The sequence below is a fragment of the Danio rerio genome, chromosome 17 (assembly GCF_049306965.1).
Source record: "Danio rerio strain Tuebingen ecotype United States chromosome 17, GRCz12tu, whole genome shotgun sequence".
In the NCBI taxonomy this organism is placed as follows: Eukaryota; Metazoa; Chordata; class Actinopteri; order Cypriniformes; family Danionidae; genus Danio; species Danio rerio.
The window spans coordinates 21,203,523-21,228,809 of record NC_133192.1 but is presented as its reverse complement, the minus strand read 5'-3'; the positions used below and the strand labels follow the sequence as shown (position 1 = coordinate 21,228,809).

Genomic DNA, 25,287 nt, shown 5'->3' with positions numbered 1-25,287 from the left:
CAATGATTACTACAAATCTCTGTGGTTAACAAACTTAAAAATTCAAATGTAACAAAATTAATATGTATTGAATGTCTTTAGTGGAGTGCGTACAACACTATTTCTTTATCCATGAAAGTAAAGTAGTAAAGTAAAGAGTAAACGTAAAGAGAAAGTAAAGAGGCTGAATAGAGGGGGCTCATTCTTTATCCTTGTGCAGATGATCTGTTTAACTGTTTTCTTGCTAGTACAGCATTCAGTTTTTCCACTTACAAAGTCCGCCAAGTAAATAGCAAATGCGCCATGGTGCGACGCAACTGACTCTTAAAGGGAAGGAAAGATGAGACTGATTGGTTTAATGCACGTTATGCTCAAAACACACCCATAACTCATTAAGATTTTACCATTATTTTGCATTCTTAAAATAGCTAAAGGGGATTCAGACACGCCTCTAATGCTTTTGTGCTATGTGCTTTAGACTTTGCGCCTAAATCATTAAACTAGAGCCCTTAGAGTAAGCCACTCAGTACACACAGTATAATGTATTTTTTAATCACTTTTGTGCCTTTATAGTGATTAGACTTTGAATTAAGAGAAAGAAATCTGTAAAATTTGATTAAAAAATCTTTGTGTTCTAAAGATACAGATTTCTTATAGGTTCTGAATGATATGAGGATGAATAAACGATGACAGGATTTCCATTTTGGTTGAACTGACATTTTCATATATAAAAGAGAGATTATACCACAGTTCTTATATTAAACATGCATTTATATTTAACACAAATTACTCATGTAATGGAAAATATGAACAGTTTATTCAGCCAGAATTCAGAAGGCGGCAGCTGGAATCAGACACGTAACATTGTCTTTGTGTTTCCTCTCGTCTCTCATAAGGAGAAATCTCTGTCTGATTTATCCTGTCTCAAACAGACAGTGACATTTATATCATCTGTCGTATTGCTCTGGTCCCTGCAGGAGCAGAAATATAAACACGGCGAGGCAGGAGACGGCTGTGTACAGCGAGAAACCTTACACAAAACCAAAAGCTCATCTCTCAAGGGAACACATTTAGGGGAGGGGGTTTAGGTTCATATTCATAGGTGACTGAAAATAGTACTTTTTTAACTCATAAACTTTGGAAGCACGGTGAAAATTCACATAAGGTTGTCAACAGCTGGTTGTAGGTGAGGTGTTTATAGATGGAGGTAACCTTGGGTCATGTGAAGCTGTTTGCATGTATTTAGACTCTTTCTCTGGAGAGCGCAGACAGCTTGTACTCTAGATACAGGAGCTTTGACTCTCTGGCAGCCTTTACCTATTTTCCATTCCAAGACTGAAGACTCATGACCTACAAGTGTCTTTTCACTGCCCCATTAGTCAAATGCCACTCACATATAAACTGCCTGCCATCTAACATTGCCACACACCCAGTCAGAGTGGATGGGAGGTCTTGATTAGTGTCCAGGTAGTTAGATATGTTACCTAAAGCTATTCAAAATAGTATTTGTGATTGAAATTAATGTGAAAAAGATTGAAAATGAAAAAAATTAATGGCTTGGCAAGAAGAAAAGAAAAAAGGAATTATAAAAAAGGAAAAAAAACTAGAACTAGATTTACTACTGACCTGGACTACTGTAATGCTCTTTATTTTGGCGTGAGTCAGCCCTCTATTTCTCGACTGCAAATCGTTCAGAATGAAGCTGCCCGTCTTTTACCTGGCACATGCAAATGCAAGCACATCACCCCGGCAAGCACATCATCTCTTCACTGGCTGCCCGTGCATTTCAGGATCCATTTTAAGTTACTTTTATTTGTTTTTAAGTGTCTGAATGGTGTTGCACCTCTTTACCTTTCTGAGCTTTTCTGTCCCTACACACCTTCTGAATCGCTCAGGTCAGCCGACCAGTTTCTCCTGGGTGTGCTCAGGACCAGTCGAAAGCTCAGAGGGGATCGGGCTTTTGTTATTGCTGCACCTAAATTATGGAATGGGCTGCTGTTGTATATTAGACAAGCCTCTTCCATTACTGTTTTTAAATCTTTTCTTAAAGCCCACTTGTTTCAATTTGGCTTTTAGCACAGCGTGAGAAGTTGACATTTCATGTTTATTCATTCATTCATTTTCTTTTCGGCCCTTATAGTAATCTGGGGTCATCACAGAGAAATGAACCACCAACTTATCCAGCATATGTTTTACGCAGCGGATGCCCTTCCAACTGCAACCCATCTCTGGGAAACATCCATACACACTCATTCACACACATACACTACAGGCAATTTAGCTAAGTAAATTTTCCAATGGACTGTAGGTAGCTTGTTAGCCTAACAGCAAGAAGGTCGCTGATTCGAGCCTCAGCTGGGTCAGTTGGCATTCCTGTGTGGAATTTGCATGGTTTCCCCATGTTTGCGTCAGTTTCCTCCGGGTGCTCTGGTTTAATAATGAAAATAAAACTAGTAGAAAGTGACGGAAGCACATGAATTTACCAGAAATCGCAATAAATAAAACCTAAAGTAAGATTAATAATTTCATTAAATGAATGATAATTCTTACTTAAGAAACACTAAAATAGCATCCACTGTAGTAATTAGTAATTGATTGTAATAATAAAAATATCCAATGACTCATCTTTAAATATTTTTTTTCAGTGTGCTGTATGTTTAGGGTGACAGTGGTTCAGTGGTTAGCACTGTCGCATCAAAGCCAGAGGGTCGCTGGTTCAAGTCCCTGCTGGGTCAGTTGGCTTTTTTGTGTGGAGTTTGCATGTTCTCCCCGTGTTTGCTTTGGTTTTCTCAAGGTGCTCCGGTTTCCCCCACAGTCTAATGACATGCAGTATAGGTGAATTGAATAAACTAAATTGGCTGTAGTGTATGTGTGTAAATAAGTGTGTATGGGTGTTTCCTAGTACTGTGTTGCAGCTGGAAGGGCACCCGCTGTGTAAAACATATGCTGGATAAGTTAGCGGTTTGTTTTGCTTTGGTGACCCCTGATGAATAAACAAATGAATGAATATATTCCTACTGAGCATCAATGATGTGTTTTTACAGCCAATTAATGAAAATCACTTGGGATATATATTTTTAATTGCTTTCTATCTTACAAACAATTACACTGGTTTATTTTTATTTTTTATGTCATTTCAGAAATTAATTTTCTTCATGTTTTTTCTTTCGTAAATTGCAAGCAGTAAAAAAATTATTATGAAGTTTCCCTCAGTGACTGAAATTTATATTTGGATAGGGAACCTGATCGTAGATTAAAAATTAAGGGCTGCAATCAAAATTCCCAGTCAGAGTTTATATTCAAATACTGTAGACACACATACATGCTAGAAAAAGGTTAGGTTTACCAAGCTCTGCTTGGGCCAGTTGACCAAACAAGGAACACTTTTTTGCGCCTTTTTCTTATCCATCAACAAACCATGCACATAAACCATTGCTTATTTTTAACACAAATGCATGCCAAAGCCCATTTAGTAAATTGAAGCCTCAAATTTTAACTCCATATAGTATACAGTATTTGTTGTACCCGTTGCATCATCTACATCTAATGAGTTACATTTCCCCTCATCCATGATGTCTTTGTGGATGACGCTGTTTTTATTTTTTACTGTAAACTATTTCTGGCCTGTGTGTAAAGAAGTGTCATGTTTTAATAGTCCAGAACTGCATTGTGTTTGTTATGATAAGGCATTATTCAGATTCCTCCCTGATTGTTGTGTCATTTAGTTATGAATGGCACGTTGAACAAAATCATACAAGAAACATATGACTGAGATGTGTTTCCTTTGGCACAGGCTCTGGGTTAAGAAAGGGTCAGCTAAATGAGCTTTGACAACCAAAAAAGGCCAGAGACATGTCCACATTAGAGGTCATAAATCCTTTTGCAGACTTCAGTGCACCGTTTAGGAACATCTTTATAATAAAAATACTGTGTGATGATGGCTTTCTGAAAATATTGTGTATATTAGTTAAATGCACTTAATTGCATTGCAACCTTATAAGAACTGAATTGGTTTGTCCTGTTTGCTTTATGCATTTACTTTTTCTTCATCTACCACAATTTCCGTGAAATACAGAAAAATGTAACACTATTATCAATGGGTGTGATCTAAAGTGTCTCAATTCTCTTTAGCCCGATATAGAGTATTTTTTATGGCTAAAAAGGCTCACAAAACATGCTGTTTTATCTGTCACCTGATACTCGGCACCTTCATTATGGATTCTTGTGCTTTCTGTGGTTTTTCAGACCAGTAAATTAACCATGGCAGACTTGTAGGCGTTTCTTGCAAGATGTAATTTGCTGCTTAATCACCACAGTACAATGCGTTGTTAAAAAAAAACTAAAATGTGTCATTAATTCTGTGTTGGTTTGAATTGATGTTCATAATGTCATGCAGGTGTAGGAGTGAAACCTTCTAAACAGTTGAAGGACAAAATTTTAATTAGGTTATGAAGACTGCATCTGAGAATTACTTTAGTATTTTGTTCTCTGGCGTTTTGTTTATAACGTGACTTCTCTTGCATCGCTAATTTCACTGTGGTACATATTGCATGATTCCTCTTTAATAAATTGCACTATAATTCTCTTTACAAATTTAATTAGAGCCAATATGAAATTAAAGCTGGTCTGTACTGTTAACTTGCTTATTTAGGTCCTGATTTTAAAAGAACAGTTCACCCACAATTGAAAATTCTGTCATCATTTACTCATCCTCTACTTGTTCCTACAGTATTTGTTTTTTTATTCTGTACAATATTTTTAAAACCAAGCAACTGACAGTAACCATTCAATGAAAGTAGCTACTACATTGTAAAACCCAAAAAATTAGGGGAACTCAAACCGTTTGAGGAAACTGATTGCAACAAACCATTTAAGTTAAAAAACTAATCCTAATGAGCGCCGTTAACTTTGAGTAAATTAAGCAATTTTAGAACAGTAAAACCCAATAGATGAATAAAACTCAAACTAACAGAGTACTGTAAAACCCAACAAGTCAAGGTAACTTAAACCGTTTGAGGAAAGTGATTGCAACAAACCAAATAACCATTAGTTAAAAAAAACTAATCTACTGTGTATGAGTACTGTGAACTTACTTCATTAAGATAAAGTAATGAGGTATTTAATTACCTTATTACCTTTAACTCTGAGTTCAAAACTCTTTTCAAATGAGTAGAATTACAGTCATTTTCAGTCAATTTTGAATTAACCACTCATTTCAATTGATAAAGTTGATTATTGGGATTATTACAGTGTATTAAATTGGTTATTACAATTCTTCAGAATTTTTTTTCAACAGAATTAAACAATTAAACATGTTTTATGCCTCTTCGAGGTGATGCTGAATAATTCTACAATCCATAGACTCAATAAGGGGCCGTTTACATATCACGTCTAAAAGCGTGTGGAAATTGCGAGCGTGACTCTTTCTTCACCATTTTCAACACACTTTGCGCTCGTGCTCCTTTAGTGTCTGACGTTGCTTGGCAACCATCAACCGCCTTCTCAGAGGATGACAAGCTGACAAATCATTGCTGCAGCTCTGATACAAGTTTTATTTATGGAGAAAATTAAAAAGCAATGCAGTGTTTGGGTGTTCTGAGGTAATTAGTCTACCGAAATGTGTATACACTACCTGACAAAAGTCTTGTCGCCTATCCACATTTGGAACAACAAGAAATGTTTTGATTTCTAGTTGATCATTTGGTTTTAGAAGTGGCTTACATGAAAAGCAAAGGCCTCTAGATTACGCTTATTTTAACTAAATAAAATATGATCACGCTTTGATTTTAATTATTTAATTAGGACAGTAAGGTCTGACTTTGCTTGGACAAAAGTCTTGTCACTTAAAAGAAATTTTGTACAGTAAATAATATGAAGTTATGGTGCATTAGAAGATTTAATATTGTGTATGACTCCCATGAGCTTGGAGGACTGCATCCATACATCTCTGCAATGACTCAAATAACTAATTAATAAAGTCATCTGGAATGGCATGGACGATCTCTCACATACCCCCATACTGAATGTAACCCTAAACCATTTTTCCTTCACCAAACTTGATTGATTTCTGTGAGAATCTTGGGTCCATGCAGGTTCCAGTAGGTCTTCTGCAGTATTTGTGATGTCTGGGATGCAGTTTAACAGATGATTCATTGGAAAAATCTACCTTCTGCCACTTTTCCAAATGATATACTAGAAGTCAAGTTATTATTTGTTGCTCTTACAACTGCCATCGACGACAAGACTTTTCTAGGGTAGTGTATTGCATACAAAGTATGAAGCTAATTGGTCAGTTGTTGTCACTTGACTCGCTTGCGGCATTCTAAAAAGTTGAGATGTGTTCAACTGGATGCACCTGCTCCCAATATGCTAGCCACACGCTTTGACTGGAAATAATGAACTTGTGCACAGAAAAGATGTGATATGTGAAAAGCCCCTAAGGCAGGCATGTTCAAACTTGGTCCTGGAGGGCTGGTGTCCTGCAAAGTTTAGTTCCAACCCCAATCAGACACACCTGGGCTAGCTAATCAAGCTTTCTAGAAACATCCTTGCAGGTGTGTTGAGGCAAGTTGGAGCTAAAATCTGCAGGACACCGGCCCTCCAGGACCGAGTTTGGACACCCTTGCCCTAGGGTAGACCATTTTACATTCTGACTTGCTCTGACTAGAATAAGTCATTGCTTAGTGACCAATGGAAAACAAATTGCTGCTGGCTTGGCTTTGCTGTGTCTCCCATTTTCAAAATAAGAGTACCACATACAGTACATAGTAAGTTTAATATAAACTTTAATGGTTAAATATAAGGTAGGAATTTATCATTGTTGTCATCTCAAAACGCTGCCTGGGGCGTGCATATTATCGATCCCATGTGTGACATATCAGTCTGTTTTGGCTGGTGATCTCCTGAAGATGATGCTGCTCATCAGGTCCGGATGGTGTAAAACATACATAACCTAAAGTAGCTACATGGAAATCTTGAGGACATGCTCCATGAATTAAGCAACAGTCTGTTTGGTGTTCTGATTGGGCAGGGTTTTATACTCACCTAATTTACATAAGAACTAAGAAGCAATAGTGTCTGAGGCTCTCACAGTATGGCCATTTCTTATACTGAACTCTTTTTATAGTCTATGAGCCATACCCAGATTTTCCTATAGGGCACCTTTAAGTCCAAATGGAAGCCCCTGATAGTTTCAACTAACCTTGCCATTGTTCATTGGATCTGAGTATTTCCAAAACACCAAATCTATGTTAATAATGATGGAAATTGTGACCATAATTGGCTAATGATGCTTTGAGAAACAGCCCCTAGAACAGCTTGTGGACGAGTCCTTTTATGGTTTTCCTTGTAGAACTTGTTGTATTTGCCATGTAATATCCAAAGTTTTCACAGTCCATTTCTCCTCGTCTATTATTTGTGTTCAGTATAAATGAGGTGTGAAATCTTAGATGGTAAAGACTGAGATAAACAAGTTTTTAATGTTTTTTTCCGCTTTGTGTATGGTTATGAAGAGCTATAAAGTGTATAAAGATCATCCACAGCGGTTTTTGAATTCAACACGCAACATTGTTGCAGTAAATGAGCCACATTTTTGACCCTTTGTTCTTTGCCATCAGACAAATACATATACAGCAATATCTCAAGAGAAAGGTACATTCAAACCCAGCAGGTTTAAGCGATAACCTGCATCTGCTATTTTAAATCTAGACATCTTGAGAAATAACATCTGCACCAGATTAAAGATGAATCGATGTTTTAGACAAAGCCTTGTACTCATTAACAGGGTTGTGATAGGATATGTGCCAGGAGCTGACAAGATTTGGAAATGTGTTTTGATAGAACACACCAGGTCTTTCAGTACAATGTGTATGAGCTACATGTGTTTTGTTTAATTTGAATGGTATGAGGACAGGTGGGGTTTGTGGATTTGTAGATGCATGTCTGCGTGATGATGACTTTTTACTTCAAACCTAACTTTAAATCCAAACCAACTTCAAATTAATGACATATACAGTATGAATCAAGTCTACTGTAAAACATTTTACCGAATATTTTTTTACAGTTTTTTTTATTATGACAACAAGTTTTATGTTACTTAAGTTAATTTGAGTAAGTTAATCAGGTTTGTTAAACTAAATATTTTTAGTCATTTCGACTGATTTAAGCTGATATGACTACAAATAATAATTAATAATAATTTAAATAAAACATTTTAGGCAGCGAATTTTTTTACAGTGAGTCCGTTACTGTTTTTGAGGTCTGTGTTCATTTAAATTGCAACAGACAATATCTTAAATTTGTCATAATTATTACTTAAACAAGTTATAAGGCTTTACAAAGTATAGGTGGGACTGTGAATAAAATATCCGGTAAATTAAATGTTTACTGGGGCAGTATAGCTACTCTAGCCTATATACAGTTATGTTGAATATAATGCAATAGGAAATCTGATAATGACAAATGTTTCATTTTACCAGTGAAAAAAAAGGTCTAATAATGTTCCCAATGACAAGTGACAAGCATAGGTACTAAACAAAATAATTCAGTTATGAATAGTTGTATTGTGATGTCATCACTTTACTGTGAATTAACAACCATGACATATTTAAAGTCTGTTCAAGTCCACCATTCAAAGTCTGTACAAGTTATAGGAACAGTAGAGCTACCCATAGACCTGATATTATTACAATACATTTATCGTATTCCAAATAGTGCTTCACCCACCCACTCGTTCCAAGCAGGGATTGAACCACCGATTCCTGTATGGGAGGCGAATGCTCTAGGAGGAGGCTATGGGAGTGATGCTTTCGGGCTGCACTCACCAACTGGCCTCCGTTAAACACTATACAACAATATGCAGTGATTTCCTTTAAAGATATTTGTAAAAAAAATATGCGAATACACTTTAGTATGTTTCAAAACCTTTTTACTATGAATGACTATTATATTTTAGTTTAATTACTGGTGTGTGAGACTGGTACAGTGCTTTGAAACAGTACAAATGTATGTAATCGACGCCTAATCTCTCACTATACACTAACTAACCCATGAGGGAGTTTAAACCCTTTGAATCAAAATTCGAAGCAGTCACGTGGGTATAGGCGAAAATGAAGCTTCGGACGTCACTGATCATGTGATAATGGCAAAACGAATCAAGCTTCGGTACACTGCTTCACTGCGAGATGTATCATGCTTTGAAGGTTCGGTGCACAACGTCACATCACTACCTTGCTTTGTGTTCTTTAAAATGTTTGCAAGTTGCATATTGTATGTGTTTTTGTATGTGTTAATGTTGTGACTACCTACAGAATATTTGTAAGGATTGTTTGTTTTGTGTTTGCTTTGTTTGTGGTATTTTGTTCTGCTGGCTTTTTTTGAACTTTATTGCCAGTTGACATTAGTTTTTTTTTTTTTTTTTGGATTGTCCCTTAAATGTGGTTGCTTGTTCTGTAAATAGTTTGTTAATAGTGCATATAATATTGGTATTGTAAGGATGCCATTTTTATTTGTAAAACCTTTTGATCTCTGTTTTTGTGTTTGGTAGTTTGAGTAGTGAATTGTATTTTCTTTTCTTTGATTCATTTATTTTTGATCAGGTAAGGTTGAGGTTTAAAATTAAGGATTTTTTGTTTGTTATTTTGGCCTTGTCAGGTTCCGAATTCAAATCCAATGATTAAATATTTTCTTTCTCTTTTTTTTCAAGTTGTGACCCATCTCTAGATGGTGATAAGACAATGATATTAGAGTTTCATGTTATTGTGATAACTGCTCTAAAATAAGTTCTTGTCTGAGTATAAAACAGTTTTTTTCCCCGTTGAACACTATATATATATATATATATATATATATATATATATATATATATATATATATATATATATATATATATATATATATATATATATATATATATATATTTTTTTTTTTTTTTTTTTTTTTTTAAAGAAACATTTATATAATTTTGGAGCAGTAAACATGTCAGGCTAAATAAATGAAATAACTGATTGACTTCTGCTGTCTTCATCATTATGAAAAACACTTTTTTTTTTTTTTTTCAAATTTAGTAAGACATTTTTGTATATCTTTCTTTTCTGTGGATAAAAATAAGCCACTGCACTGTTCAGGTCTATAGTTGTAGACTATAGGGCAGGGGGGTCCAAAGTCGGTCCTGGAGGGCCGGTGCTCCAGCTTGCTTCAACACACCTGCATGGAAGTTTCTAGTATATCTAGTAAGGGCTTGATTAGCTGGTTCAGGTGTGTTTGATTAGGGTTGGAGCTAAACTCTCCAGGACACCGGCCCTCCAGGACCGACTTTGGACAACCCTGCTATAGGGTATAGGATGTAAGTTTAGTAATTTGTTTTTTCAGATGTAAACCTGACCAATAGCACTTGATGTGGATGCTTTTTTGCTGCTAAAGACTTTGTGAAGACTTGTGACTTTTCCAAACCGTGTTAAACCTTGAAGCCGATTATCGTCCTGCTTAATCTTAACTTAGCCCTCTTTTAGCATTGCTTTGTGTTAAAATGTGTGCTCTCATTCTATGAACGGCAAACCCTGCCTAGGCGCCTACTTTAATCTGATTGGCCATCTCAGTCATTCTGACAACATCAAACAGATTCTTCTCCCTTGAGAGCTTCACAATATATAAAAGTCTGATCATTCACTTAACGTTAGACCATTAAAACTGATGCTTTGTCTTGTAGTGTAAATAACAAGGACACACAGGACACTCTAAATAATGAGGTGAATTCAGATAAATCTGCCTTCCTACAAGTGTCACAGATACTCGTTTCATTACAGCCGCACGCTGGCTCAGTTTGTGGTGTCATGCTCGGTTTGTGGTGTTCCATGTTCTAGCAGATTTTTGTTCATGTCTGACATGAATGGAAATTGTGTGTCCTAAGTAATTTGTCAAGCACCCTGTTGTTTACCGGGTTCATCTCATGGAAACGTACGCGTACAATCGGTGTTCAGTTGGAAGGATGAAGTTAATTCTGGCATGCTTTGATCAACTCATTTGTTTCTTCTTGCTCATAATTCACTAAATTCTGTATATTCTGCCTCGGATGCTGCAGATTTTACTCATGTCAAAAAGTGGTTATCAGAGGTTAAAAAAATAGAATATCTGTTGAGTTTTTGAAGCTAATTAATTACATTGTGTGCAAATTAAGTAATGAGAAGTCAGCCATGATCATCATCATCAGTGCAGAATAAATTCTCACTAGACAGTCTTGCATGGGGCTGCTCAACAAATAATTAACCAAGTGGAATACTGGTTTAAATGAAATTTATTTGAAAACTTAACTGTATATAAACCATTGCACACATTCACACTATAGCAACATACAGCTGATTCGAATGTTATCAGTCGATTAAATGGGCATTATCAGTGGTTATCATCTGATAGTTATGACCTTCTGCGCCTACTGGTAAGGCTGTTTTTATCCATCCACATGGTGAATCAGCTATAGATCACATTTACGGTTGTGGCTGGTAGTTAACAAAAATTATTTATATTATTTATTAAATTTCCCATTAATTGCATTTTATTAACATCTACCCCTACTCCAACCCTAAATCCAACCGTCACAGTAATATACAAACAGATCTGGATCTGGAGTCTTCTTTAGTATAGCTGAAAAACCATGAGAATTAGTTAATTCTTTAATTTTCTTTCGGCTGAGTCCCTTTATTAATCTGGGGTCGCCACAGCGGAATGAACCGCCTACTTATCCAGCAAGTTTTTACGCAGCGGATGTCGTTCCAGCTGCAACCCGTCTCTGGGAAACATCCACACACACACACTCATACACTACGGACAATTTAGCCTACCCAATACACCTGTACCGCACATCTTCAGACTGTGGGGGAAACCGGAGGACCCGGAGGAAACCCACGCGAACACAGGGAGAACATGCAAACTCCACACAAAAACACCATTTTTCGAGCGGAGGCTCGAACCAGCGACCTTCTTGCTATGAGGCGACAGCACTACCTACTGCGCCACTGCTTCGCCCTATTTTGAACTGCCAACTATTCCAGCATATGTTTTAGCAGCGGATGTCTTTCAAGCTACAACCCAGCACTGGGAAACACCCATACACACTCATTCACTCACACACACTCACACTACGGACAATTTAGTTTATTCAGTTCAGCAATATCGCATGACTTTGGACTGTGAGGGGAAAACAGAGTACCTGGAGGAAACACACGCGAACATGCCAGTAATGCCAACTGGCCCAGTCAAGACTCGAACCAGCGACCTACTAGCTGTAAGATGACAGTGTTAACCACTGAGCCATTATGCCACCTATATAAATACATATTTGAACATTTTCAATTAAAATACCTTTTTATTCAATTAAAACGCGGTCTTTAAAAGTTGAAAATGCATTACGGACAGCTTATTAAATCATGTTAGATATATAAAAAATTGATTATACAAAGTTCTATAGGTTTTCACATGTTTACAAAAAAATGCTGCCTATGCTGTTTCTAACCAAAGAGGACAGCAATTCATTATTTCTGGCACATCATAATCAATTCAATTTGTGGGGATTATTTAGACAGCTGTTTGAATGTGACTCTGTATGATAAGACCATATGCATGTGTTTTTTTTTAAACAGTGAATGATTCTGTCATTACGGTCTTTGTTGGGTTGTAAATTATTTCCAGGGGCCCTTTTTTCAGCTCCGCGGTAGTCCATTGTTCAACTTGCTTAAGCAAGAGGGAGATACTCATACATTTTGCATGCTAAGAGACTTGATAGCTGATATATTCTTTGTCTCTCTCTTTTTGTTTTCCCCCATTCTCAGTTTTTATTATCCAGAGCCATTTCATTGTTTAAAAGAATCCTCATTAATACCTCTATTATTCTATTCTTCAGGGACGCTGTGCTTTGTTGATTGCAGACCGTACATAACATTCATGTAGTCAGAGAGTAAGAAACAATTGCTTTTAGACAAGAAATTTCTAGCAAAGTTGAAATGGTCTATGAATAATTTGAGATATGCAGTCTATCTGTCTATATAATATATATTTAATGTTACCACTCTGCTGCTGGCGCTTGTAAGCATTTTCATAATCTGTGTTTTGTGCTTTTGCTTTTCAGTCGCATGTTAAATTTTGTTAAAATTCATCACACGATGTTATAGGTTTTGATAGGGATGGAAATATATATTCCTTTTTTACTAGAAGGAGCCACTTGTACTTGCTAAATGCTGATTTAACTGATTATTTTATTACGTAATTTTCCCTCAAGATTAACATACAATGTAAAGTTTGAGGTTCAGTAGTTTTTGCATATTTTAACATCCAGAGTAATTTGATTCTTATTAGTTATTTTATTAAATAGATAAAATTGATGTTGGCCATATTTAAAACCAGCAGGTTTTATGAACAGATAAGGAGAGGTTTTATATGCTAACATGCAGAATGGTTCAGGATTGAGGACTGGCTCTGGCATCAATGAATGTAATATTCAGGATCAGTAAGAGAATCACTCCTCATTAGGTGATTTAAAGGGTGAATTCAGGGCTGACAAGAAGGGCTATTAATACATTAGGCTCCCTATGCAATAGAAATGTGAACATTTAAATTTTTTAAATTGGTGCCACATGACAAGGGAAACATTCAAGCCTGGCATTATTCATATCCTTGGCAAAGTCTGACTTAAAGTTACTTTTATTCAACCCACAAGGTTATTTATTTATTTATTGTTTGACCGGAAATGACACAGGCTTCTCCCAAAAGATGATATGATGATGTACATCAGGCATTATTGTTTTTCTGACTTTAAGTCAGAATTTGCAAGGGGTATGAATAATATCAGGCTTGACATGACAAAAACTGATGTGATTTGCCTAGTGTGATGGACTGCTGTACAGGTCATGTTTAGAAGGAGTATACTGCCATTTACACTACAAAACTAATTCCTTTTAATATAACACATGTTTGGTCAAAAGTTTATACTGATATTTAGTTTACTACTGTGTTTAGTACTAAACTGAACTCTCAAAAGGTTAGTTCTTCAGAAATTAAAATTTGCAGTTAATATTTTCCCATGGTCAGGCCATCCAAAATGTACAAAACAGTAGGGGGCTTTTTGCACTTTATTCGAAGGTTAAAATAGAGGGTTTTTTTTTTGCCTCTAAGTAGCCATTTATTTAAATTTTAAGAGTCTTTAAGGAACTGAAGTTTAAAATTTGGTCAATTTTTATTGAGGATAAAAAGTCTTGGATGGACTTTGCTATGTAATGATGGTGTGGATTTTCTGATGGATGTCCACTCCAGGATGAAATAACAAGTATAATGTTTTATGTCTTTATGATTATTAATAAAGTTGAGTGTTTAAAGATTGGATTGTATGATGGTCAATAATATGCATGTCAATATTTTTTCTGTATGCCAAATGATTTGTTTCATGGAGACTTCTGCAGTGGATGTGGACTCTTGAAGAATTGGAAACAACTGTTTTCTGAGTTATTTTCCATTTTATGTGTTAAATTATTAAATTTACTTAATCCTGCAGAAAAAAAGCTGATACATGTCAGTCTTATCTTTTTGAAGCACCAGGCAACTTCTGCGGAAAGTTCAGGCCGTATCTTGCAAACAGCAACAGTAAATTCCCCTGTGTGTAAGCTGCCAGTTTGGATGTTGGTTGTACTAGATTTTAACTTGTTGTATTTTGTTTGTGTGTGTGTTTTCTATTCGTTTGTGGATCAATATTACAGGTCTGGGGTCAGCTCTGAATATCCTAGTGGCTGTCTAACTTTTGTAAAAGACATAATGATTGCAAGATATTGTTCAGAATTGCACGCATGCACGCACGCACACACACACACACACACACACACACACACACACACACACACACACACGCATTCACAGTGATTTTCTCTGTGTTAAAACACTTATATGACACAGTTATTGATGTTACATGAGAGAGCATAATTGTTGTTGTTTTAAGATTGTTAGCAGAGTGGCCTACAAACTCTACGAGAGTGTTGAAGGTGGCTTCTGCTGATGATACTAAAAACTATCTTTAGTAAACCTTTAAAATTGAATCTTACTCCTGCTCTTCTTCATTTGACAGACTGTTTTTTGGGGGGTTTAAACTGTTGATTCTCCTACAGTAAATTAATAGCAAATGTAATACTTTTGGGTAAACTGTCCCTTTTATAGAGTCTTTCAACATTCATTGAAATTTACCAAACTTCACTAAATCTTATGCTAGTTCCTAGGAGGCATTCATTGTGTTGACCTGGTACCTTAAACGCAACCTCACATGAATTCAGAACATTTTGATTTAGTGGCTAACTCGTATTCATTTTTACAAACTCATCCATGCATTGTAGTATGATTTGCTCATCCCCCAATGAGGGGTAGGGTTAAGGATGGGATTTGGGGACACTCCTCCCTTTATAAAAAGTGTATGTTTTCAAATGAATAAAATTGTATGACTTCATATGAATTATTCACTATTCTGACGATTCATGAAATAGTTACATTTCTTTGTGGGATCGGGCTGGTACCCTTAAACGCTGCAAAATAATAACACTTAGACATTGGGTAGATGCAAATAATTAAGTTTCAAGCATGCAGTTTTAGTCTAATAACACAGTTTTTGTATGCATTAGCCTGTCAGTTAGTACTCTGTACTGTATGCCTTCTACTGTAGCAGACTTGAAGAGTAACTGCTGATCTGTGTGGCCTGTTAAAACAACAAACACAGTTTCTGTGTAATCTGGCCACTTGAAGGCAGATGATTTGTTAATCTTTCAAGCCGCTCAGAGACACTCTAGCCCTCCGCTCGTTCTGTGGCTTCAGCGGTCCGAGGATTAAATCCAACAGCAGCCTATCACATACTTGTTTATATGCTTTGGATGGAGCAAGTTGTTTCAGATTTTCTAAAGTTTGGAATTCTTGTCGAGCGCTGAGCCAGTGTCAGCTAAAATTAAACTTCTTTGCAGATCAAAGTTTGCACTTTTCAGTTGTTGACGTGAAGGCCTGAATACAGATAAGAGAGTGATTCGTTTTTATTCTTCTTGGGATCAAACAGGTCAGGCTGCGTTTGTTTGTGTGCTGCAGGTCCGGGGCAGTATGAACCTGTTTGATGTCCTGTCTCCATGTCAGCACAAGTTTCAGGTCGAGGATCGTCTAAACCCTCCTGTCAGAAGGTGACCAGTCTGACCCAATCCAAACTCTACAGGGTGAGTGAGCAGAATTAATGTCCTTCCACAGTGCTGTTTAAATACACTTTAAATGGTAGCATGTTTTAATCGCTTCAAATGCTGGTGGAATGATTTTATGTTTAATATGGGATAGTTTTGATGGACTGTAATTTTTTAAATTGATTTTTCACATGAGAGGTCATACAAAATCACCCAGATGTTATTTACAACAGAACAAAAAGTACATTCACTTTCTGACCTCATACATTACCACCACCACTGACCACCAGTGGTGCCAAAGGTCCATGCCATCTTACAAATAACATTGCAATCAGAACCACAGAACTAACAGAAATGGTTTAGAATTAAAAATCAAAACACAATGAAAAATAGGTAGAGTTGCAGTCTGCAATATGGGTCACAATGAATTGAAGATTCAGGTTGTACACTAGATAAAAAGCTTTCATTCATCCAATTAAAAAAAAAGAGTAATGGTTCACATCTAAATTTGATCACTTGACCCAATGAAAAATAAATAATTTGCATTAAACCATATTTTCTATCTCCTTGAGAACAATTTTGTATAACCTGGTGGCTGGTACAAAGCATATTTGTCTTGTTGAAGAAAGTCAATTATTTAAATTCTCTTTTTGTTTAAAACAACAATTCCCCAAAAATGTTCATTCATTCAATTAAAAAAAAAAAAAAATAGCGTAATGTTTTCGCATCTAAACTTGATTACTTGACCTAAAGAAAACTAAATCATTTCAGTGTCTCTGTTGTCAGCAATCTGGCATAATATGCAGGTAGAAGGCAGCACTGTCAGTTAAACTTTTTATTCTGAGCTTAAAACATGAACAGCCTTTAACAGGACCATACCACCGGGGTGCTTCCTTTATACACTACCCTCGTTGATGGTGATGGCCAATATTTTATAAAAAGTTGAAATATTGGTCTTAAATCACATGCCATCTCAAACATAAATAACACGTAAAAATAAAACAAATCATTTTAAAACTGAAATGAAAGGTACATTTTTAATTGGATGAAGTACTGCTTGATTTTTTTATCTATAAGCCTTTCTGTCAATTTGTCTGGTGGAATGAATTTGATGGGAAAGGATGATAATGAACATAAACTGTTTTCATTCGCTTTGTGCTGATTATTATCAAAACACCATTAAAGGTCATACATGTTTGATTGAAGGAAATGTCATTGAGAGAGACTTTTAATAATTCAGTCTTCATGTCATTTAAATCTGGCTTTGATTTCCCCAGTGTGCATTTGCGTGGGTTTTATGTAGAGAAAGTCATATTTCGTCCACTCGTACACTTGTATGTTAAATGTTCTCATAAATTAAACAATTTTTTTTTTTATATTTTGTTACGTAACACATTTTCAGTCAACACTGAAAAGATCATTCACTTCTACCCTTTGCATTAGTGTTTTATTATTTAATATTTTTAAATTATTTAATTTGATTTCAAGCTGAATTTTCAGAATCATTACTGTAGTCTTCATAGTCACATGCTTCTTCAGAAATAATTTTAGTATGCTGATTTACTGCTCAGAAATGTATCTTCACTTTATTCTTTCTTGTAAATACTGGTAAATAATAGCATTTAATATCAGGAACAGATCTACCAAAATTATAAACTTATTTACTATTAAAGTCCCCATGAACCAGAAGCTGTGACTATTATTTTTTCATATATTTCAGAAACAGAATATTAAATGACACAACAGTGGGCATGGCTTGTTTTTACTACTGCAAGCTGCATGGATGTAGTAAAGTAGACATTTAATTCAGAAAAAGCATTGAAAGTGTTTAGGGAGAGTTATTACAACCTAACAGACACCTTACATTTCTGTTTGTTGTCAACTTATATATGTTAGCCACTTCCATTTGCTAAAATATACGTAATCTGAAAACTTAACTGCAGACAAACAGGAAGTGCATTTTCAAATTTCAATTAAAGATTGGAAGGGCAAACTATTTTTTGTTCTTAATGACATGCACCGACGAACTACTAATGAGTAGTTTGGATTTCATGGGGACTTTAAATGCATTTTTATCAATTAAGTACAACCCTGCTAAATAAAAAAGCCACAAAAATGTACCCCAATTAAGTTTTGAGGAAGCTTTTAGCTTATATAGTTTAAAGTTCTGCTTAATTTGATCTTTAGTTAGAAAATGCAATGATTTGTATGCATTTATACCAAAGTGTTCAAATACTTTTTGGTGCCATTGCACATACTATTTTTTGTGTTTGTGCCTGACTGATGTAAAGTATGTAATAACATTAATCTGCAATTGTGTTTAGATTCACAGCAGCAGTTGGTCTCACTGTCAGGAAGGTCTCTCTGCGTGGGTTTGCTGGTTAGCAGCATGACACTGAAGTCTTTAGAGCTTAATTATGGTCCTGTCACATCGGCAGAATGAAACGATTCGATCTCGCGTTGTAGTCATTGAACGTGAACATCAAAATCGACCCATCATTAATACCATATGAGGTGCATGACTTTACATTGAGCGACATATGTGTGGTGGATGACAGGAGGAGATGAGATTTATGACTTTCTAGATGGATATGGATTGCACATAATCAGAAATATAGCCTTTTACAGTAATCATAATACAGTGATGGCATGGGACTTTGATAATAACATGGCATTAAAAGATTTACATTTTAATTTTTTTGTGGTATTTAAATGCTGTTTTAAGGTGCTTAAAGGGATAGTTCATCCCAAAGCTGAAAATATACTCATAATTAACTTCAAATGGTTGCAAACCTTTACAAGTTCCTTTTTTTCTGAATATACTTTGAAGAATGTTGAACATTCCATAATTGAAAAGGTATCATGGTAGTCAATGGTTACCAGTTTTCAACGTTTTTCTGTTTTCAGCAGAAATATACTAATGAAGGTTTGGAACAAGTGGGTGATGTATACATAATGCCAGAATTTACATTTTGAGTGAACTATCCCTTAAAAATGACATTTTAAATTTAAAATGCTGTAATATTTTATTTATTTATGCTGTTAGCAAAAGTTTTGTAGATGTTTTATTATTGTAGTCTGGGATTTAATAGGGGGCATGAACTGCCATTTTTGGTTTACTTTTTACTGTTTTCTGATGTTCGCATGTAATGTTATAATGATTTTTACACCAGAAAATACCATACAGTAATTTAATTACTTAATTCATGTACCAGGTACGTTCTGGCCTGTTTTTACCCCCCTCATCAGAACACACAATTTTTTCTAAACTTTATTTAACCAGAAAAACACTCTCTAAGATATATAATCGCTTTCGCAGGACTGTCCTGGCCAAACTTGAGCAGAAAGACAGACTTTACAGGACAAAGAACACTTAAAACAATTGCAAATCATAGATTCACTTTCCATTTTCTGAGTGATTGGCCTAAAATGATCTAAAGACTTCTTTTTTCCAGTTGGAGCTGCATACATGAATGCTTTCTAACCCAATTCAGCACTAACAAAAGGAACAGAAAGAGTATACAAATTCTGAGAACAGATGAAATAATTATCCAAAGTTTTCTATTGTAAAAGACAGCAGAGGAATGAAGGCAACAACCCCAAAATGGCCTTGTAAACAATAAAAATACCAATGCATTTCTCTCCTAGTTGACAGAGAAGGCCAAGCTACTCTGTTATGAAATGTATAATATTGAGTTAAAGGTTTACAGTCTGTTATAAATCTTGAAAAATAATTTTGCATATTGTGCATTGGTTTGAAAGGACCGTTGTTGCTACATCCTTTATAGATGGACATTGCTGCAATGTAGGCTAAGAATGCATTATATAAATTATATCAATAGTACATATCAAGTTATCTTAAATGACAAACAAAGAAACAGTGATCATGTAATCCAAACAGTTACTGTCTGATCCAATGTTGTCTGGACATAATCATATTTTAGTTTCAATACAAACTCCTATCAAATTCTGCCTTGTTTGTAAACGAAGCCATGGTAAAAATGAAGTGAACAAAGGAAAACGTTTTAAAGAATGCAGTCTGAAATTTAATTAAAGTTATTGTTTCTAATATTTAGATCAGATATACTTGCTCTGCATAGCATCTTGTCGTCTGCAGAGCATCTATTATTTGGTTTCTCCATAGACTTGTGTTTGCTGCTTTTGTTTTTAATACCACAGCACAATTTGGGGTGGAGCTAAACAGCCAGTGATATTGAAGAAGGTGTTGATATTCTGTGGAGGCGGAGTTTAGCCACACTATAAAATAATAAAGCGATTCATTCCACAACTTGTCACTTTGGCAGATTGGCTTAAGTATAAGCTGTTTTTTAGGACTAATGAGAAAGTTTAGATTTCAGAAACCTACAATACAGGATGTTTTTATATAATATGAATTCCTGTATGTCAAAACATCAAGGGAATTTAGATTTTTAAGTTGACGACCCCTTTAAAGTGTGATCTGTGTTGATGTGTGATTCTCTCAAACAGTAAATGAAAGCTTTTATATAGTCACTGAGGCCAAATTGATGCCACATTCAGTCCTGTTATGAGCTCTGTTTAGTGGAGAATTATAGAGTATTAGACAGAAATTGTGTTGATTATTAGTGGTTGATTAGTCAGGATAAAAGCACACCCATTGACATTGCAGAAAGCTTTCTCTTTTTCAGCTTTTAAATGCTTGTGCAGCATGATTAGTGCGTAAAATAACAGGAGGCACTTTCTAAACATGTCTAATCCTCTGCCGCTGACCCTCGGCGAGAATCAGGCAGATTATTTTGCCCATCTTGGTTAGCTCCAAATCAGTTTTTGAGAGGCTGTGTTATGTAAACATTAGATTTGGATGGATTGCTTATTTATGAATTTAAATGACCAGCGTGGTCTGTGTATTCGCAGACAAATCAGGGGTCTGTCAAAATGCATTCCATGTAGTGTCACTCACGCTGACATGACATAGAAGTGATGCAAAATATTCTCTATCCAGGCCAATTCTCCAGAAACTAGTCAGCCTGTGTTTGTGTTTTCTGTGGTTTTAGGTGCAGTAGGGCTGAGGGATTCATATATTCAAATAGATCATTATCGACACAAGTCATTATTATTTTGTTGTAGATCATTTAAAGTCAACTAGCATCATGCTGGTTTTTATATAGGCTTTAAAATGAGCTATTTATATTCAGGTTTCTGTTTTTGTAATGTGACTCTGAGTGCATTAAGATACAGTAAATAAATGGTGATTCTTATTTAAATTTCATCGACAAAAATAATGTTAGAGCTAGAAAGTTTCAAACAGAATAATACAGCTCATTCATTCATTTTCCTTCAGCTTAGTCCCTTATTCATCAGGGGTCACCACCGTGGAATGAACCACCAATTACTCCAGCATATGTTTTATGCAGCAGATGCCCTTCCAGCCGCAACCCAGTACTCGAAAACATAGTATACACTCTCACATTCCCACACACACTTACACACTACTATTAGTTCATTCAATTCACCCATATAGCATGTGTTAGGACTACACTTAGAATTTCCAACTGGTCCATCCAGGGCTCGTACCAGCGACCCAGCTAGTCGTCTTGGCTAAAACAAGCCTAAGGCCCAATCCCAATTCTACCCCTTAGCCCTTCCCCTTATGCCTACCCCTCGTTTTGCTCGTGCCCAAGAAGGGGTAGTGATGTCCTAATTCTCTTTTGCTTGAAGGCGTAGGGCTAAGGGCAAGGGGCAAGGGGTATACACTCTTTCAAACAAAGATTTTTCAGGACCACACTTGAAACCAAGGGGTAAGAAAAACTTCCCAGAATACCCCAGCATCAGCTGCACCTGGAAGTAAGGAGATCCACAAATTAGTATTTTTTGTCATTATTACAAATTTTTACAACAAACACATTTTAATACATTCATAACCGCGTTCATGTTTTGCTGTCATGCTTTAAAAAAAAAAAAAGCTAAAATAAAAAACGCAAAATTTCGCAATCTATTCCCGATCTATAATCCCTAATAATAACTCCTGAACAGTAATCCCACAATATTCTGACACTCAGTGACACTGAATTACCCTGTCAGAAAAGTCTAGTGGCTGTGAATGAGTATCTGCTATAATGTTAATGTTGTTTTTGTGTGTTTACATTGATGAATATGTCCACTGTTAAATGCACAGAATTACAATCTTATTGCCTTATTAGATCAAAATATATGCCTTCAGTGATTTCCTGAAGATAAATACTAAAAAATAACTCAACTGGAATCACTCCAGCAGTCGCGATAGTCTGATCTCATTTGAAGCAAGAAATATGATGACGTGTGCAGGTACTGTATAGCTGTCCCAATTCTTAGGGATAAATTTTGAAGCCCTTCCCCTTAACCCTCCCTTGTAAGGGCCAAGGAAAATAGGAAGAGGTAGGGGTACAAAAATAGAATTGGGATTGGGCCTAAATTTGGCCTGTCAGTGATCTAATAGAAGTTTAAGAATAGGCCAAAACTAGACTAGTCATCAAATAAACAGAAATGAATGACTACACATATAAAGTCTGTCTAATCTCTCTATTTGAGGACTAGTTTAGTTTCGGGCTGTTATTAGACATCTATTAGATTTCCACTGACAGCTCAAGTTTAGCCTTGTTTTAGCCAAGCTGTTTAAGTTTAGATGTCTATTAGACGTCTATTAAACACAAAATTGTTTGCCGGAGACCTTCTCACTGTGAGACGACAGTACTAACCACTGAGCCATTGTGCCAAACAGCTCTACTTGTTAAATTATTGTTAAATTATGCATAGCGGAGTAATGAAATAATAATGTAAATATTGCATTTTTATGTCATTAAAGGCATAGTTCAACCAAGAATTAAAATGTACCCACTATTTATTCACCCTCAAGTGGTTCCAAACTCTAAAGACGATATTTTGAAGAAGGCTGAAAACATAACCACTGACATTCATAGAAGGAAAACAAATATTATGGAAATCAAAGTTTGCAGTTTTCCAACTTTCTTCAAAATATCCACAGTATTTTTTTGTTGTGCATTTTGGAATTATATATTTTTTCCATTATAATTTTTAAATAAAATTCTTATTATGTTTTATATTTTTGTTGTATGTAAGTAAATAAGTAATTAAGTAATGTGTATTTATACAGCGCATCTGTCGTTTATGTTGTTTATGTCGTTACACCCAAAGTGCTTTACAATCATAAAGAGGGTGAAGGGGTTTTCTCCACACCACCACCATGCAATGGCAGCCACAGGACTATGGTGCCAGTGCGCTCACCACAAACCAGCTATAAGTAGACTAGAGAGACAGTCAATTTAATGGATAGGGATGATTGGGAGGAAGAGCAGGACCTCGGTTTAATGTCTCATCCGAAAGATGGCGCCCACTGACAGTATAGTGTCCTCTTCACTTTACTGGGGCATTAGGACTCACACAGACTGCAGGTTGAGCGCCCTCACTTCCAACAGCAACCTAGTTTTTTCATGTGGTTCCCATCCAAGTACTGACCAGGCTCAGCCCTGCTTAGCTTCAGTGAGTAACTGGTCTTGGGCTGCAGGGTGATATGGCTGTGGATGTGGATATGTAACTTTACTGTTATTGTGTGTAATTATGTCATTTTTGATTTTAAGTTGCCCTTTTTGAAATATGGCTGGGCCAACAGATGAAAATTAGCTGCTGTGGCTAACTCTTGCTTATTTACAGTTTTACTATTGATTAATGAGCATTGTCCCTGGTAAATAAACAAATTTAAAATTTCAATTTCAAATAGTTTGTGCGTATTAAAAACGTCTAAAATGTTAGAATGCATACGTTTTGATGCATATTTTAGAAATTGCATCTTGATATTCTAGCATTTTTAATTGAATATCCTAAAAGGCGATACAAGGTTAGATACTATAATACTAAAATAACACTGGTATTGTTCTTCCAAAAACATTACAAGCCTCCAGACAACAGACTCCTGACCCAGTAAAGTTTGATGTATTCTTTGCGCTACGTGTTTGCTTGTTTAGTTTAGTTTTTGTTTTGGTTGCTGTATCATCCAGCGCTGGTTGTAAGCCCATCTGTCCTGACCACCTGCTCCTGCCTGCTCTCTTCTATTCACCAACAGCATTGATTTGCTTTTTGTGGAGTTCTGTTTGTTGCTTCTTTGAGTGTTTCTCTTCATCTGCGTCTTATCTTCCACATTGTCCCTGTTTGCAAGATACGGCCTGAACTTTCCGCAGAAGTTGCCTGGTGCTTCAAAAAGATAAGACTGACATGTATCAGCTTTTTTTCTGCAGGATTAAGGCTTTGGCACAGAGCGATGTAAGCTTGCTCTCTTTCACCTCCAGTTACTGACAGCATGAAGACCAAAAACCCCCCAGCATTACTCCTCAAATCTGAAATGAAGCTCTGCCATCTGAACACGTTCTCATTTGATATACACAGACCTCCCTCACACCTGTCTGGCTTTTTCAGGTGTGTGCGTGTGCATGTGTGTGAGGGTGAACGTGTGTGTGTCTGCTCGTGTGTGTCTGTTTGTGTGTTCGTCTTCTATCAGGGATTAATTAACACTCTGAAAGGGGAAAGACTGGAGGGAGGTGGAGAATGTCCAGTGTAAAGAAGGAAAGATGGATTACGATGAGTGGAAATGTGCAATCGAGCAGGAAAGAAAGAGGGCGTTGAGGCGTTGAGTCTCCGCTGGATTTAATTGGCTGCTTTTACAGACTGGAGGCTGTTGGTGTTGTACCTGCCTGTCACCCTACACACTCAGGAGAGAGTAAGGTTTAAGTGTGCAAAGGCGGCATATGTGTGTGTGTATGTGCTTGTGTGTGGTTGCTGTTTACAAACGTAATGCATAGAAGTTAACTAAGCTTGAGAATGTATCCAACAATGTGAATTGATCAACTTAATAGCTCATTCTCAAAATGTAGCCCTATATACATTTCTGGAGATCGCGAATTATGTAGCCAGAAGTACGTGTGGGTGCATTTAGTTTTTAAAATGAACGCGGTATAACCCGCTCCTTTTAGTGCTTAGCTTAGCTCTTACCTCCATATGGATGGCTTTCCCGCTGTTACCGGTTTGTCCAGTTAGATCACCATGTTCGTAGGTGGATTTGAGGTGCAGAGAGGAATTGACCATGACCACGGGGTTCGAGTCT

General features: G+C 36.2%; 1 protein-coding gene across 3 annotated transcripts in view; it reads left to right on the top strand.

Moving 5' to 3' along the window:
- Positions 1-25,287, top strand: part of chrm3a (cholinergic receptor, muscarinic 3a) — a 131,929-nt gene that overhangs the window by 28,855 nt on the left and 77,787 nt on the right. For 2 of the 3 annotated variants that reach the window (XM_021473088.3, XM_073928385.1), the window contains exon 2: positions 16,075-16,196. The exons of the other annotated variant lie outside the window; for it this stretch is intronic. The gene's annotated coding sequence lies outside the window, so the exon portion shown is untranslated. The remainder of the gene's footprint in view (positions 1-16,074; positions 16,197-25,287) is intronic. 3 annotated transcript variants of the gene reach the window in all.